This window comes from Physeter macrocephalus, chromosome 20 (genome assembly GCF_002837175.3).
Source record: "Physeter macrocephalus isolate SW-GA chromosome 20, ASM283717v5, whole genome shotgun sequence".
NCBI lineage: Eukaryota > Metazoa > Chordata > Mammalia > Artiodactyla > Physeteridae > Physeter > Physeter macrocephalus.
In genome coordinates this window covers 110357973-110376192 of record NC_041233.1, presented here as the reverse complement: position 1 = coordinate 110376192, position 18220 = coordinate 110357973, and the positions used below count along the sequence as shown (strand labels likewise).

At 49.9% G+C, this 18220-nt stretch overlaps 1 long non-coding RNA gene across 6 annotated transcripts in view; it reads left to right on the top strand.

Annotated features, from left to right (window-relative positions):
- Positions 1 to 746: 746 nt before the first annotated feature.
- LOC114484628 (uncharacterized) overlaps positions 747 to 18220 on the top strand; it is a 41542-nt gene continuing 24068 nt past the window's right edge. The window contains exons 1-8 of one of the 6 annotated variants that reach the window (XR_008616289.1): positions 747 to 990; positions 1291 to 1570; positions 1883 to 2081; positions 3234 to 3462; positions 3732 to 5048; positions 5122 to 6348; positions 6667 to 6826; positions 7218 to 7352. This is a non-coding gene — a long non-coding RNA (uncharacterized lncRNA). The other 5 variants (XR_008616285.1, XR_008616288.1, XR_008616284.1 and 2 more) reach the window with 5 other exon arrangements.

Genomic DNA, 18220 nt, shown 5'->3' with positions numbered 1-18220 from the left:
GCTCTGCATCGGCAGGCGGACTCTCAACCACTGCGCCACCAGGGAAGCCCTGATTGCTTTATTTTTAATCGCAGGGACCAGGTTCAGGAGAAAAGGGAACAAAGGAGAATGAAACAGGTTATTCTGCTGGTGGCCGCCTGAACCCAGGGAAGAGCCGGACCAAACGGAGGCCCCCATGAGGGACTCGGCAAAAGGTAGGAGGCCTCAAGCCCCCCGTCTTGAATGCGGAGCCTGATAGTGGGAACCCCACCAAATGTGTGGATATTGCCGGCAGGTGGGACGCTGGAAGAGTGCCCCATCCTGAGACTCTTGAAGGTAAGCAGGTGGCACCTCAGGTGCCCCAGGTAATTGATGCCAGTGACCAAGGATGATGGCTCCGAGGCCATCATTGTCTTCCATAGGGGTGACGTGGCAATGGGAAGTCAAGCGTGGGGCTTACCAACACAGGAGGTGGGGGGAACTTGGTTTTAAACATCCGGCTTTCTAAAGTTTGTTTTGAGACTGTTAGTAACAGGGGTGAGCGGAGAACCCTTGAGAAAACCTTTTCTCCGGTTGGGGAAGAACCACTGATAGCTTTCTGTACATGCCTGATGGCCTCACTCCCTTTCTGGGATGAGACGGACTAAATTAAACAACAGGGTTGCCTTTGCACCTGGGCGCTGAGTGGACATTAAAGCACCACTAGGGCAGACCTGCACGCTGCAGGCTCTGTCGCTCTAACCTCAGAAACAGCTTGTGGGCTTCCCTGGTGGCGCAGTGGTTGAGAGTCCGCCTGCCGATGCAGGGGACGCGGGTTCGTGCCCCGGTCCGGGAAGATCCCATATGCCGCGGAGCGGCTGGGCCCGTGAGTCATGGCCGCTGGGCCTGCGCGTCCGGAGCCTGTGCTCCGCAACGGGAGAGGCCACAGCAGTGAGAGGCCCGCCCACCGCAAAACAAACAAACAAAAAAAAACAGCAGCCTGCAGTGATCCCGGGAGCGATACCACAGAGGGTGAGTCTGGGGGATGGGCGGATGGGGGTGCTGGGCAGAGCGGAGATGGCCACACCTGTACGGGTCAGGCTCTGCAGGGGGGCAGCAATTCCAAACTTAATGCAGTATCCATTAAAGTAGCAAGCAAAGCGTGGGGTGAGCTCCTAACAGCCTTTCTGCATTATGACCCAATGTGCTCCTGCTGGTCTCTTGGTGATTGGTCCACAGGTGAATGTGTGTACGTGATTGCAGAGCAATTAACAAGCTGTAGGAATTCATCCCCAGCCCCTAACCATACTCTGCTAATGACCCTCTCCACAGGCTCTTGCTGGGTTACCATCTTGGACTTGAAGGAGGCCTTTTTTGCACACCCTTGAGTTTTGAATCCCAAGAGTTGTTTTGCTTTCGAAGGGAAGATCGAGATAAAGGAGGTGAACTCCAGTACTGCTGGACAGTGCTTCCTCAGGGAGTGAAAAATTCTCACGATACTTGGGGAAATCCTGGCGAGACCTGAGGGACCTTGAACTAAACAGGGGAGCCCTGCTCCAGGATGTGGAAAATGCCCTGATTACCAGTGAGACAGAGGACTCCTGAGACCAAGGTATGGGTTTGACTTCCAACTTCTTGGCTGAAAGAGGCTGTGTAAGGTGTCCAAGAAAGAGGTAGATTTTCAGCTCTCTGTTAAATATTCTGGGGTTTGAACTCAAGGACAGAGAGCTGCTCCCTGCCGGGAGGGAAGCTCTAGCCAGGACTGCAGTTGCCACCAGGCGACACTGGGGGATTCCTGGGAGCGACTGGGCGCTGCTACACCTGGACCCCCAAGTTTGGACTCATAGCAAAACCCTTTTAATGAAGCTTTTAAAGGCAGTTACACAGAAACCCTAGGCTGAAATCTTGAAGGTTAAACATACAGGAGATCGGCTTCATCCCTGCTGGACGGGACCTTATGAGAAATGCGATGGGAAACGGAAACCATGCTGCAGAAGGAAAACCGCGACCAAGATCATCCAAACCTTGCCTGGTTCCAGCCCCCGACACTGACTTCTTCCAGGGGCAGGTGAACCCTGACAGATCTTCAGTTGCTTTTCAGAAGCTGCGAGAAAGAAATCAAGGTGAGTGGGTTTGCTGCAGTGGTGGCTTTGGTCACATCAGACGCTTCAGGAGGCAATTTAAATAACTAGTTATGAGAAGGATCTGTTCTCGTTAGTCCTTTGTTTCTAACTTTCCAGGCTTGGAAGGACTTCTCCTTTGGTGGTGCTGGTAGCCTACCAGGCTGATCACCTGGTTCCTGTCTTTCCCTGGATCCCTAAAAGTCCTAAGTGTTAACCATGGCTGGCATTCTCTGTGCCCCTGAGGGGTACGTCTTTGCAGTTTCAGTTACCAACCTTGGTCCTGTGGCTGCCTTGGCAGCTGCTTTCTGGGTGGTATTTGTTTATTGGGATTAGTGTTAATGTCAAACCAGAAACAAGAAAATACACTCAAACGAGTGCTTGACTGTTTGACTTCTCAAGCCCTTGTTGGATCTGTGCCCCTTGTCGGCAGGGAGCAGCCAGAGCCATCCTCACCCCTCTCCCTTGAGGGCGAGGAACATGAGAAGATGGGGGTGCTGAACCTGGAACCCGTGGGTTAAATGCACTCCACCTGCCATCCCTAATGAAGGTTGTGAAGACTTTCGCGTCCTCCAGGCAGCCTGATCAGTACGTGTTTGTCAGAGTTGTTCTCCAGGAACTTGGAGTCAGCTGTGTCGAGTTAGGGCTGAGCCAGTTGAGGTGGGGTAGGACCACCGACCCCTCAGCTGGGCCTGCGCCTGCCCTGGAGACCTTGTGAACGTGCAGAGGCCTGGAGCCTAGCTAGGCCTGCGCAGAAGGACGAGTACACACCTTTTTCCGATCGTGGCAGCCCTATTTGCTGTCCCATTAGTACCCCGGCCCCTTGCCTTCTGGGAGGCAGATCGGAGATGTGTTCCCCAGCTTCCTTGCTTGGCTGCCTTGCAGTTAAGCACTTTTTGCTGCAGACCTCGGCAGCTCAGCATCTTGGCTGGCTCTGCACCAGGCAGAACGAACCTGGTTCAGTAACTGACAGTAATTCACTTGTGACCTGTCACCTAGGAGGGTGCTTGAATGCTCCCTCTCCGGAAAGCCCCTGATGGGAAACCTGGTCCGGCTGGGCTCAGCACCCTCAGACGCCAGGCCTTCCCAGTTGGTCTGAAGACGCAAGTAACTCGTTACCAGAAATAGCTAGTCTTTCGGTTGTTTCGTTCTCAGAACTTGGAGGCAACTCCTTCCTCCCAGGCCCACAGTCCTCCCTTCCCTCCTGGCTAGAGCACTTCCTGAGTGGAGGACGAAGGCTGGAGGAGCCCAGGGCACCGGATCCGGTGGGTGTGACCGCCCCCCCTGCCGCCAGGATGGACACCAGCTGGTCCCGTGCACCAGTCCAGCATCTCGGCTCCCAGGGAGGCGAGCCTGACCCGGAGCGAGGAGGTGACTGCCCGAGGTAAACGTCTAGCTTTTGGCGGGCGGAGAGGACTAGTAAATGGCTCTCCTAACAACTAACCCTTCATGGCAGATGAAGCTGGGGGTGGGGGGGAGGCTGACGCACCGCAGGCAGAGCTGTGGGCTGGGGGGAGGCCGTCCCGGGGGACAGAGGTCACCTGCTGAGGGAACCTCATCTGCGCTTAGCCCGCTTGGGGACCTGAGGCTTCTACCCGTCCCCAGCCCCTCACCCTCGACACAGAGTGGGTTCTGTCTGTCTGTCCCTGGCAGCACGGATGCTCCTACCCGGCTGTTCTCGGGTGAGCCTAGGGTGAGGCTGTGGAGCCTGAAAGTCTGGGGCTGTGAGGACCAGGCTCGGCTCACAGATGGAGGAACAAGCCGGAGGGAGGGCCAGCTGACCATGGCCGCAAGGCCACTCGTCGCAGCTGAGATCCAGGCCCGGGATGCCGTGCTGTGTCCCCACGTGCTGTCCTGTGCTGCGGGCTGAGCGGGTGTGCCCTTGGTGCAGCGGACGGAGTGCGGTTCTCAGCCTGGGGCTTCAACCCAGTAAGACGATGTTTGTGGATTTCGTCAGCAGCTGTGACACAGGATTTCCTTTCCCTGGTTGTACAGGTTTTTTAAAATTAATTTTTGGCCACGTTGGGTCTTCGTTGCTGTGCACGGGCTTTCTCTGGTTGTGGCAAGTGGGGTCTACTCTTCTTTGTGGTGCACGGGCTTCTCACTGCGGTGGCTTCTCATTGCGGAGCACAGGCTCTAGGTGTGCTCGCTTCAGTACTTGTGGCATGCAGGTTCAGTGGTTGTGGCTCACAGGCTCCAGAGCCCAGGCTCAGTAGTTGTGGCACATGGGCTTAGTTGCTCTGCAGCATGTGGGATCTTCCCGGACCAGGTCTCGAACCTGTGTTCCCTGCACCACCAGCAAAGTAAGTATCTGATTGTACAGTTTTAAATGTAATGTGATAGAAACCGCAGGTGTACGTATTTCAGTGTTTTCTGAGCTGTGAGGAAGTGGGGTCACTTCACAAGACATAGGTCGCCTGTGCTACCACTTCAAAATGAAGATGTGACAGGCAGGATCCCCTCTGGGGTGGATCGGGTTAAGACATTCAGACTCTAGGCAGGGAACCGTGTTGTCACGTCCTCGGGTGTTGTCACGTGACCACCTGGCCAGAGCTGGAAAGGGGGTCTCACCCCAGCAAAGCCTCCGTCGGGGGAAACTGCTCACCTTTAAAAGTGAGAAGTGGACCCCGTGCCGTCAGAGCACCGAGTTCTCTGGAATCACCTGGGGCAGCAGGGGAGGAAGGTGGCCCAGGCCTCTGGGGTCTGGAGGGCTGGCCCGGGTCTGGCCTGTGCAGCCCCTCCCGATCCACCCAAGGGGCCGACCTGCAGGACGGAGCCCTGAGGAACCAGGTACGAGGCAAACCCAGGGTCGGTAATGCTTTTCCAAGAGATGGCAGGCTCTGAACGTGAAGGACAAGGGCCGAGTCCCCCGACCATTGTGGGAAATGCCGTCATTTGCAGGGCTGCAGAGAGGGCGGTGGGAAGCTGTGCCTCCTGCACGTGAGACCCCCGCCTGGTCCTGCACTGAGGGTAGGTGCTCCTTGAGTGGGACCCTGGGTGACTTTCCTGGCACTGGGTCAGTTAACACGTTTCTCCCGGGTAGCTGCCGCTCATGTTTCTGCTGTTCCCCACGGGCTCCGGCGACCACTGCTCTGTGCTCTGCAGATGCTGCGTTCCTTACAAATCCAAGGTCTGTGGCAATCCTGCGTTGAGCAAATCTGGTGCCGATTCTCCAAGTGCATTTACTCACCTTGTCATGTTTTAGTTAGAGTGTTTCAAACTTTCATCATTTTATGTGTGGCAGTGATTTTACTAATTCTGACTTGGAAAACTCAGGTGCTGGTTAATGTTTTTTTAGCAATGAAGTGTTAAGGTGTATAGGCTGTTCAGATGTAAGTCTGTATACATAACAGACAAACATAGTGCAAGCAAGCTTTATATGCACCGGGACACCCACCAAGTCATGTGATTCGTGTTATTGTGATCAGTTTCCGGTGATGGAGAGATCTTGGGTTCACATCTGAGGTCTGCCTGTCACACGCCCCGGGGGAGCCTGTGGAGCTCTGGGAACAGGACTGGGGCTCCAGGAACGGTGTGCTCCCCCTGCACCCTGTAGAAGGGACAGCCTGGACCAGTGTGACAGAGGTGACAAGTGGTCGGGAGCAGAGGAGGGTCACAGTCTCTCCCGGACCAAACTGGCTGGGCTCCTCTGAGCAGTTCCCAACTAGGCCCTGACCCTTCAGGCTTCAGCGTCTGGGTTTTCATTGTTCATGTTAGCAAGATTCCTGTTGTCAGTTTAGCCAGAGCTCCCCAGGCTCAACTTCTGACCACCATCAACATCTGACTGGATTCCTCATCCCCCTTCCTCCCCCTAATGAGGCCTCACTCTCTGGTCTGCCCTCAGCATGAATCCTGTATGTCGGTTTAATGCTGTGATCTGAGTGTGTGTCCCCAAACTCCTGTCGAATCCTAATGCCTGACGTGATGGTGTTGGCCTTTGGGAGGTGATGATGTCATGAGGGTGGAGCCCCTGTGAATGGGATTAGCGCCCTGATAAGAGCCCCCAGTGAGCCCCCAGCCCTTCCCCCATGTGAGGACACAGGGAGAAGACGCTGTCTGTGAACCAGGAAGAAGCCTCACCAGACGTTGAATCTGCCGTCACCTTGATCCTGGACGTCCAGTCTCTAGGCTGTGAGAACTCGACTCATGTTTAAGCCCCCAGTCTGGTCCTGTTAGAGCAGCTCAGACAGACACCTCCACCCCTGCTGTTTCCTCTGACTTCCCGTTGGTGGCACCACCCTGCTCCTGGCTGTCACCCCCGCAGTGGGAGGTGAGTCCAACTTGTCCCCCATGTACAACCCCAGGGCAGGAATGAATCCCTCTCGCCTGGATCTCCTCCCGTCTTGACAAGTGTTGGATGGGACACCGACGGGACCTAAGGATAGAGGGGTGTCTGCCATGTGTCCTGTCAGGCAGTGTCCTCATGTGTTTGGTCTCAGGACTGGACAACTCCTGACTTTACAGAGGAGAGTGTGGAGCTGGGATTTGGCGGGCTGTATCGATAGTTGTCTCAGTTTTCATTTATAGTAATCACTAGAATATAGTAAACCCGTTACATACTAACGTAAAACATTTCTTCTTTTATGAGAACTGCTTTCCAAAAACAACCCTCCACTGAGAAGAGTAAATTATACATTTTTGTCATCTTATCCTCGACTGACAGAAGCGAGAAGTGTTAACACCTGTTTCTGCATTTGTTGGCCATAACAGTACCAGTGCCTGGAACCCTGGCCCGTAGCTGGGGGAACGTGAGTGCGGAGGGAATAACGCCCTGGGGCTGATGGGAACCCAGCTGTGACCTCTGGGGCCCCAGGCCACCCCCCGGGAACTGCGTCGGCAGCCTGGCCGGCATGTGAGGTCTGCAGCTCCGACCCTGAGAGCAGGGCTGCTGGGGGACCTTCAGCCGAGGGCGGCTGTGTGCCCACTCTAGCAACAGGGTCGCTCTGCCGTGTGGACCAGGCTGTAGGGAGCAACAGGAAAACGGCGGAGGCCAGGAAGCTGGGGAGACGTGGGTGGAGGTGATGGTGTGCCTTCTGGGTACATCCTGCAGGCAGAGCCAGCGGGACCTGCTGACGGAGTGGGTGTTCAGGAATCAAACGGCGGAATCGAGGACAATACCAGGAGTTGTGTCGTAAACAGGCAGTAAAGATGAAGCTGAAGGAAGACAGGCTGTTGAGAAAATCAAAGCTGGCTTGGAGTGAAGTGGAGCCCGACGCCTGCCCGACACGCCGGACGAGAGGTTCGAGGGAAGCTGGCTGTGCATCCGGGGCAGAGGTAAAACCTGGGAGCCTGTGGGGAACAGATGTGGCTGAAGACGGCCGGGGGGCGCCCCTGGAGGGCACAAGGGAGGACAGGCTGGGAGACGGGGGAAAGCAGCGGGAGGACAGAAGGATCAAGACGGGGTCGTGTCCAGGACCCCCAGGAGGAGCCTCGCGAAGGGGGAGCGAGCAAGTGAACGCCGTCAGGGTCCGGTACCAGTGCCCATGGGGCGGGGACGGGGTGGCGGGAGGTGGTGAGGGAGCCAGGCCTGTCGGTGAGGGAGCCAGGCCTGTCGATGAGGGCGCGGGGGGCCGCGTGTATGGGAGATCCTTGCCGGGTGTCCCGTGAAGAGGGGAAGTGGCGGCTGGAGGAGCGAACTCCTGGAACCTCTCGGTGTCGGGAGCTGTCGCTGCGTTTGTGGGGTAACCTTCATAAAGCAGAAGAGGAAACGGTCAGGTGCAGGGGGAGGGCGGCTGCTGAGAAAGGCCTGGCCGGGCCCCTGGCGCCAGCGCGAAGAGGCCTTAGACGGGGCATGGACGGGGCCCTCGAGGCAGCAGGAGAGGTGGACTTGAAGGTGAGGAGATCTGGATGTTCTTTTCGGTGCCGGGGCTCAGATCCCCCTCCCCGCCGCCTGGGCTGTGATCTCCGAGACCCTCCGGACGCCCTCCTCTTACAGGGCTGACTTGATCTGCCTCTGACAGTGGTGGGTCCCCGCTCCTGCTCCGTCCTCCCCAAACCCCAGCCTGTATCCACACAGGTGCAGACTACTCCCGGGTGCACAGTAAACACTCGTGTACCCAGTAGCATGTGCACATGGTGAAACCTTTACCTCTGAGGTCTTGTTTTTTGTGTCCTATCCATAAATACCCAGAAGCAGGATTTGGGGGTCATGGTGTAGGTCTGTTAACTTCCTGAGCAACCTCCCCAGTCCAACAGAAAGCGGCCGGGTGATGCAGGAGGTGGACACCTGGAATGACCCCCAGGCCGCGCAGCTCTGTGACCCTGCTGGGCGGGGCCTGGGGGAAGCTGAGCCGAGAGGGTGGGCCGTGGGGCTGTGTGTGGACGGAGCCGCAGCTGCGGGCTGGGGAAGGCCAGATCCTGCAGGTCCTGGCTGCGTCCTGTCCTCTGCAGACACACGTGCACAGAGGCCTCCCGTTCTGCTCCGCGGGTAAGGATGCTGGCGACTGGGGCGGCCGGCCTGGGGACACGGCCACCTGCCCCTCCCCCAGCGAGGTGACCGCACGCAGAGCTGGTGACTACTGCTCCTTGCCTGCTGAGCGTTCTCTAGAGACACTTCTTGCACTGCCACTGCTGCGACAGATGCTGTCACCTCTGCACTCAGTGCCTACTGAATGCGTACCATGCAGCAGGTGCTGCAGGACCTGGAGCAGGTCATCCCAGGGGCCCCTGCAGCAGGTCATCCCAGGGGGCCCTGCAGCAGCCCGTGTCACAGGGAAGGAGGGACCCGGCGGAGGACTGTCTCTGGCTCCCGACACGGCCGGGGCTGGCCCCAGCTCCCTGTCGCCGTGAGAGGCCCGGCCCCTCGCTGGCCGGCTTCAGTTATAACGCCCACCGTGCTCGTGGGTCTGGGGGTTGCCTGGGCCGGGCCGGGAGGGTCTTAGGTGCCTCCTCACAGCCCGGTGGGTGGGCAGGCGGCTTGCAGAGCGAAGGCTGGAGCTCTCAGGCCGCCCACCCCCTTCTCCTGGGCGGGCATACAGGGCCGGGAGACGCATGCGGCCGCGCTTAGACCTTGTCCACCTCAGGAGCAGGGCCGAGGCCGGAGCCCAGGGAGCACGGACCTACCCGCTGTGCCGTGTTAACTCTGGAGGAGGGTCACCTGCAGATGCTCAGGCCAGGCTGACTCCTCACCTCTGAGAGGAACAGCCTGAGGCAAACCAGAGCTGCCTCCCCGCCCCGGAAGGAGAGTCTGGAGAGACGGGAAGAAGACCCGGCAATGCTAGGACAGCCGGGGCTGCAGGTGACCTTGAACAGTGTAGGGAGGCGTCCCCCGCCCCACCCTCACGGTCATGTCTGCCTCACCGCGCTGAGGTGTAGTCCGTTAGCAGCGTTCCTTTGGGATATACGGAGCGGTGATTCCGAACTTTGACATCACGCTCCACTTAGTTACTGGGCAGCGTCGCCTGTGTTCCCTGTGTTGTACAGCACATCCTTCAAGCTTACTGTGTACGTAGTAGCTTGTACCTCTTGGTCCCGTCCCCCAGTATTACCCCTCCCCCTCCCTCTCCTCGCTGGGAACCACTAGTTCATTCTCTGAGTGTGTTTTGTTCACGAGTTTTATTTTTTAGATTCCGCATTTAAGTGATACTCATACAGTATGTTTTTCTCTAATTTATTTCACCTAGCAAAATACCCTCCATTACATCCATGTGGTTGCAAAATACCCTCCACTACAGGCATGTTGAATGAGGTTTGGTTTAACCCACCTCAGCCCTCAGTTAAGATGGATAACAGGGCTGTAGGTAATATGAGGTTTAGGTTGACAGATGGTGAGATTTGATATAGTACTGAAGGGGGTGCAAGTTTTTGTCGTGTTCATAGCATTGAGCCTGCTATTAACGGGATGCACTGAGAGGTGGAATGGGGATAGGCTTGGTTTTCTGGTTACGGCTATCGTTGCTGCTGTTGGATTGAACATTTTTGTGCTGGTTCCTTGGCCGGAGTGCAGGTTAACAATAAGTGCTCTCATAAGTAGTGGTGGTGTGGCAGCTTGTGTTAGAAGATACTTAGTGGCTACCTCTATAGCTCATGGGTTAAATTATTTTATTATAACGGGAATAATGGCTAGTATATTTATTTCGGAGCTGATTCAGATGAGTCATCAGTGGGAGCTGGTTATTACAGTTCCTAAGATAATGGTTGTTAAGATGATGATAAAGGTGATGGGATTTATTAGTGCAGGAAAGGTATAAACCAACATATTTGAGGCCCAAGAGCTTACTTAGCTGACCTTATTATAGAATATGGTGTAATATGGAAGCACGAAGAATCCCGAATTCTGAAGCCTAGGTTCAATTTCTGTGATCCTAAAAATAAGAGGATTTAAACCTCTAGCATTTACTCTATCAGAGTCTTTTGTCAGACATATTGTTTGTGGAGGGATGCTTGATATTATAATAGATGATGAGACATGTCATATGCATAGGTCTAGCGTTAGTGGTAGGAAATTTTTTTCAGAGTAAATGTGTTAATCATATCAGAGTCGAGGATAGGATGCTCGAATTCATAGGAAGGAGACTGTTAATAGTAGTGGTTTTTTAAAAATTTAATTTATTTTTGGCTGCGTTGGGTCTTCGTTGCTGCGCGCGGGCTTTCTCTAGTTGCGGCGAGTCGAGGATAGGATGCTCGAATTCATAGGAAGGAGACTGTTAATAGTAGTGGTTTTTTAAAAATTTATTTTAATTTATTTTTGGCTGCGTTGGGTCTTCGTTGCTGCGCGCGGGCTTTCTCTAGTTGCGGCGAGCTGGGGCTACTCCTCGTTGCGGTGCACGGGCTCCTCATCGCGGTGGCTTCTCTCGTGGAGCACGGGCTCTAGAGTGCAGGCTCAGTAGGTGTGGTGCACGGGCTTATTTGCTCCGCGGCATGTGGAATCTTCCCGGACCAGGGCTCGAACCCGTGTCCCCTGCATTGGCAGGTGGATTCTTCACCACTGCGCCACCACGGAAGCCCAATAGTAATGTTTTGATGATAAAATTGGTTGTATAGAGTTCTGGTATGTAGAGGTTGTGGAATGCTCCTAGGAGTAAGATTGTGAAGATATTTATCATAATGTTGGCATATTCTGCTAGGAAAAATATGGTGAATGGGCCTGCTGCATATTCTACGTTGAAACCTGATGCAAGATCAGATTCTCCTGTCAGGTCAAAGGGGTCTCAATGAATTTCTGGTAGAATGGAAAGAAATCATTATAGCCAGTGGTCATGATGGGAAAATCATAATTGTTCTTGTGTTGTGACGAGGGTTGAAAGAGTGAAAGATCCATTTATTGCTGGCGTTACTTCATGTGAAATTGTGCTACTGCTCCAGTTAGTGTGTATTTTGAGTTGGAAGCCCATTGGGATCATAAAGTAGAGTGTACAGCTAGGCTTGATGTAGCTAGTATAAATAATACTCCCAGGGTTTTATTAATGAAGGGGTAGGGGGACTCGTACGGTTAGGGCTAGGATTGGGGCGATGATGAATGTGGAGATGGAGGACGTCGCTGGTAGTAGCCGTTCTTTGATGAATAATCTGACTGCATCATCAGTGCGTTGTAATAGGCCGTATGGTCCCACGATATTTGGCCCTTTTTGGAGTTGCATATAACCTAAAATTTTTCGTTCAGTTAGTGTTAGGTGTGCTACGGCTAAAAGAATAGGGATAGCAAGCATTAAGATGTTGATTATAAACATTTTGCTAGGGAGAGGATTTGAACCTCTGGTCAGAAAGGTTTAAGTTTTACGCAATTACCGGGCTCTGCCACCTTAACGAACCCTGGTCTAGGGTGGCTATTTTGTATTTGTTAATTAAGTTAAGATTATATCATTAATTATTTTAAGGTGCTTATGTGAAGTGGGCCTTGTTTCTCTTGTACTTTCATACTGGGAGAAATAATAGAAACCGACCTGGATTACTCTGCTCTGACCTCAGATCACGTAGGACTTTTTTTTTTTTTAACATCTTTATTGGAGCATAATTGCTTTACAATGTTGTGTTAGTTGCTTTATAACAAAGTGAATCAGCTATACATATACATATATCCCCATATCTCCTCCCTCTTGCGTCTTCCTCCCACCCCCCTAGGTGGTCACAGAGCACCGAGCTGATCTCCCTGTGCTATGCGGCTGCTTCCCACTAGCTATCTGTTTTACATTTGATAGTGTATGTATGTCCATGCCACTCTCTCACTTACCCTTCCCCCTCCCCGTGTCCTCAAGTCCATTCTCTACGTCTACATCTTTATTCCTGTCCTGCCCCTAGGTTCTTCAGAACCACCTGATCCAACATCGAGGTTGTAAACCCTGTTGTCGATAATGAACTCTAGAATAGGATTGCACTGTTATTCCTATAGGGTAACTTGTTCCGTTGATCAGTTTTTGGATCAATAAGGGATACTATGTTTTGACTGGTAAGTCTAGATTTTAATCACTCGGAGGCTTTTTTGTTCTCCGAGGTCACCCCAACCAAAATTGTTAACCCATATGAAATTTTGTTATCCCTTGGTGGTTTAATTATATATTTTTGGATTAACTAATTAAAGCTCCATAGGGTCTTCTTATTTTGTTATTCCTGTCTCTTCATGGGAAGGTCAATTTCACTGATTAAAAGTAAGAGACAGTAAAACCCTCGTGTGGCCATTCATACAAGTCCTTATTTAGAGAACAAATGATTATGCTACTTTGCACGGTCAGGATACCACGGCCGTTTAACAGTTGTCACTGGGCAGGCAGTGCCTCTAATACTAGTTATGCTAGAAGTGTTGTGTTTTGCTTTATAACAAAGTGAATCAGCTATACATATACATATATCCCCATATCTCCTCCCTCTTGCGTCTCCCTCCCACCCCCCTAGGTGGTCACAGAGCACCGAGCTGATCTCCCTGTGCTATGCGGCTGCTTCCCACTAGCTATCTGTTTTACATTTGATAGTGTATGTATGTCCATGCCACTCTCTCACTTACCCTTCCCCCTCCCCGTGTCCTCAAGTCCATTCTCTACGTCTACATCTTTATTCCTGTCCTGCCCCTAGGTTCTTCAGAACCACCTGATCCAACATCGAGGTTGTAAACCCTGTTGTCGATAATGAACTCTAGAATAGGATTGCACTGTTATTCCTATAGGGTAACTTGTTCCGTTGATCAGTTTTTGGATCAATAAGGGATACTATGTTTTGACTGGTAAGTCTAGATTTTAATCACTCGGAGGCTTTTTTGTTCTCCGAGGTCACCCCAACCAAAATTGTTAACCCATATGAAATTTTGTTATCCCTTGGTGGTTTAATTATATATTTTTGGATTAACTAATTAAAGCTCCATAGGGTCTTCTTATTTTGTTATTCCTGTCTCTTCATGGGAAGGTCAATTTCACTGATTAAAAGTAAGAGACAGTAAAACCCTCGTGTGGCCATTCATACAAGTCCTTATTTAGAGAACAAATGATTATGCTACTTTGCACGGTCAGGATACCACGGCCGTTTAACAGTTGTCACTGGGCAGGCAGTGCCTCTAATACTAGTTATGCTAGAAGTGTTGTGTTTGGTAAACAGGTGGGGTTTGTGTTTTCCTAGTTCCTTTTACTTTTTTTAATCTTTCCTTGGGTACATGCCTGTGTTATATTAACAGTGCATTTAATAAATAATTTAGTGTTGAGTTGTATTTATTTACTATTATTTATCAGTATGTTATTAGTTACTGATGTAAACTTACGCAAGGAGAAATATTTCTTGTTACTCATATTAACAGTATTGCTTCTATAACTTAATAGATGGGTCCAGTAGTAAGACTAAGAGTTGATTTGTTTTTTGTTGGTGTTGGGATGTATTTATTGTTGAGCTTGAACACCTTCTTAATTGGTGGCTGCTTTTATGCCAGCTGTGGTGGTGGTGGTTTTTTACTCTCTAGTTATGGTCGTATCCATTTCTAAAAAGCTGTATCTTTTTAGACCAACATTTAAAAATACATTAAAACTTCCTGTGGTTTTTAGTACTTTTTAAGGTTGAATTGAAATTCTTTTTCTGGGCAACCAGCTGTCACCAGGCTCATTAGGCTTGTTAGCTCTACTTACGAGTCTTCTCACTAGTTTGCCACATAGATGAGTTTGTTCTGATAAACTGTTCATAAGTAGCTCGTTTGGTTTTGGGTTATTTAAGTTCTCTTTGTTAAATTTTTGCTAGTTAAATCATTATGCAAAAGGTACAAGGGGTAAACTTTGCTTTTTATTACCTTTAATATTTCATCATTCCCTTACGGTACTTCCTCTGTAGCGCCAGAGGGTAATTTAAATTCTATCTCCTATACTTTAAGTGTTGAGTGAATGTTCAATCCGCTTATGCTAATATAATGGGAGGGGTGTTGGGCTAGCTTTAGTTCAAGGCATTCATGGGATATGAAATCTCCTGGGTGGACAGTAGGTACTTTATTTAAGCTATGCTTTGATTTATCCAAGCACACTTTCCAGCATGCTTACCTTGTTAGGACCTGTCTCCTTGCATATGATTAGTGTTTGCTAATAGATTTTACGAAATTATCATTATACTTGAGTAGGATGACGGGCGGTGTGTGCATGCTTCATGGCCTTATTCAACTAAGCACTCTATTCTTAATTTACTACTAAATGCTCCTTTGGTCTTTAGATTTCATAAAAAGTTTCATGTGACGAAAATAGGTTCTTGATACAGAAAATGTAGCCCATTTCTTCCCACCCCGTAGGTTTACAACTTGACCTAACGTTTTTATGTATAATAGTTACGCTTGCTTGTATGCCTTTTTAGGGTTTGCTGAAGATGGCGGCATATAGACTGAGCTAGCGAGGGCTGGTGAGGTTTATCGGGGTTCACCGATTATAGAAGAGGCTCCTCTAGAGGGGCGTGAAGCAGCACCAAGGCCTTTGAGTTTAAGCTGTTGCCAGTAGTACTTTGGCGAATAATTTTGTTCTTGTAATTATTAAGCTGTTGCCAGTAGTACTTTGGCGAATAATTTTGTTCTTGTAATTATTTGGGTTTAGGGCTAAGCATAGTGGGGTATCTAATCCCAGTTTGGGTCTTAGCTGCTGTGTAATCAGGAAATACTAAAGTCATTTTCGTCATCTACTTTCATTTTAGTTATGGTTTAATTAAAACTTAATTTTGCATCACTCTTTAACACGCTTTATGCCGTATTTCTATTAATTTGAGTTAATCGTATGACCCTGGTGGCTAGCATGAAATTTACCAACCCTAATTAATATAACTTAGTCGAACTTTGATTTATAGCTTAATTATTATCATTGCTGTTTCCTGTGGGGTGTGGTTCAGCAAGGTGTTGTGAGCTGCTCGTGTTAGTGTGCTTGACGCTTGCCTCTTTTAATCTCGGTGATTTAGAGGGCATTCTCACCGGGGCGTGGACGCTTGCACGTGTAATTTTATTAAAAACTAGTAGAACGGCTGGGACCAAACCTCTGTGTTTATGGAGTTAATGAACTCATCTAGGCATTTTCAGTGCCTTGCTTTAGGGTTTAAGCTACATTAACAAGTTGACGTATGTGATGGATTAATATTTATATGATTATTTTATGTGGCTTATATCAGATTTCGTATTAAAATTTTGATAATAATGGTCAATAGATCTAGGGAGATGTCTGCTTATATCCGTGGTGGATATCTAAGTAGTTTATTGGCACCGTTAACAACAGATTGGCCCTGGCCACCGACCTCTACAAGGAGTAAATCCTGCACTCTGCGGCCGCTCACCTTGAGCGCCCCCTGAAAGGAGTTCAGGGTGGGGAGCTGAAACGAGGCTCTCTGTGCTGGGACGAACTGGCGGAACAGGTCTTCAGAGAGATAGATATTTTCAGCAGCCCATTTTATGAGCCCAATTCTTGTATCTCTTTATATCTAGAAAAGCACTAAAATCCTTCATGGCAACATCTGCTCTTCGTGACTAGCAGTAAACCTGCACGAGACTTGCAGAAACCTTCAGTAAACAATATGTGCTCGATTGCATATACTCCCCCTGCACCAGGATCGCATTTATACTGACCTTCCCCCTGCCTCTCTGGAGCAGTTTCTCAGAGCTCTCTGGGGTGCTGTCTCCTGGGCTGCAGTCCTCATTTTGCCCCAAATAAAACTTAACTCGCAACTCTCACGTTGTGCATTTTTTTTTTAAAAGTCAGCAGTGCGATTGGGTTATTTTCTCGTCTGTTTAATTTTGGGTAGGTGGTTAAACTCTGTACTTGCACACGTGCGTGTAATCTTATGTCCTGTAACCATTGACTGAACAGCTGCTTATGGTTGATGATGTTGGTAATTGATGTTCAGTTAAAGTCCAGTTACAATTTATTTGAGTTAAGGCCTCAGATAGCCATAGCTGAGTCCCAGCATCCCTTAAAAGTTAAGAAATAGCAAATGCATGGCACCACAGTTATGTGTGAGCATGGGCTGATTAGTCATTAGTCCATCAAGATGTCTTGTTTAAGAGGAAAGAATGGGCGATTTTAGGTGAGATGGTCCTGAAATAAGAACCAGATGTCTGATAAAGTTCATGAATAGAAACCCACACAGATCGCGGGCCCGGAGCGAGAAGAGGGACGGCTGCCAAGTGGGGCGATGGTCTCGCTCGGCCTGGTGATTAAGCTCGTGATCTGCTGGATATGATACGCATGTTGATCTGAATTGATTTGACTTAATGTGCTATGTACGATTGACGATGTATATGTTCTATGAAATATCAGTAATACAATTACGTGCTTATAAGCACGGGGTAAATTACGATTATACATAAATGTATTATGTATGATATGGCATGTATGTATGTATTGATGTGGTGATGCAGATATGCACGAAGTACACACTAGTTTATTGTAGAATGAAGTCATTTTAATACTGAAATAGTACTCAATAATTTTGTAAATGTCCCATGACAAAAAGTTTCAGGGAATAGTGTAAGTAGAATTTCAGCTTTGGGTGCTGATGGTGGAGCTGGAGCTACTTCCTCGAGTCTTAGGGAGAGGTGTTGTTCTTCTCTGGTTTATAAGACCAGGATGATATATCTTCTACCAAGACTCTTCATTTCAGGCAATTATTTTCAACAGTACTGGTTACTGGCATTAGTACTAGGATTAGAAAGAAGTATAAAATAGATGCTAGTTGTCCAATGATAACGAAAGGATGCTCTACATGTTGTTCTCCAATTCATGTTAGTGTTAATAGGTCTGCCACTAGGGTTCAGAACAGACATTGGCTAAGGGGTCAGAATATTATGCTTCATTGCTTGGATGTGTGGAGCATTGGGACAAATGCTAGGATTACGATCAAAAAGATTAGGGCTAGTATTCCTCCTGGTTTATTGGGGATTGATGGTAGGATTGTGTATGCAAATAGGAACTACATTCTTGTTTAATGTGAGGTGGTGGATTGAGAGGATTTGCTGGGAGGTAGTTGTCAGGGGCTCCTAGTAAGTCGGGTGAGAATAAGACTAATACTACCAATGCTGGAACTAGTAATAAAGCACCTAAAATGTCTTTAATTGTATAGTAGGGGTGAAATGGAATTTTGTCTATGTCAGATGGGATTCCTTTGGGGTTATGAGGTCCTGTTTGGTGAAGGAATAGTAGGTGGATGGCTGCTAGTGCTGCCGTGATGAATGGGAGGATAAAATGGAGGGTGAAGAATTGTGTCGAGTTGCTTTGTCTACCGAGAAGCCGCCTCAGACCCATTGCACGGGGTCTGTACCGATGTACGGGATTGCTGGGAGGAGGCTGGTGATGGCCGCTCCTCCTCAGAATGGGGTTTGTCCTCAGGGTAACACAGCCTATGAATGCTGCGGCTGTGCCTGCAAGTAGGATAATTCCGATCTTTCATGTTTCTAGAAAAGCACAGGACCCATAATATAGCCCACGTCCTGTGGCGAGCACTGCCCTCTGAGGAGTGCGCCCTTAAGACCCTCCTAAGCCTCGGGGCCCGATTGTACTCTCCTTGGTATGCATCCTGGACTTCATGGTATGAACGTAAAAAAGGAGATGGCCTTTGGCCAGATCGCTCCAGGGACCTGCTCAGATACTGAGAGTCCCTGGTTGTTCCCTAAAGCTAGGAAAAGCAACCCTGGAGGGGAAGGTGGTGCCTTTGTGGAACAAGCCATAAACCCGTTTCCGCGCCTGCCTGCGAGCAGCAGGATGTTCGCGGCGCCGAGCCCC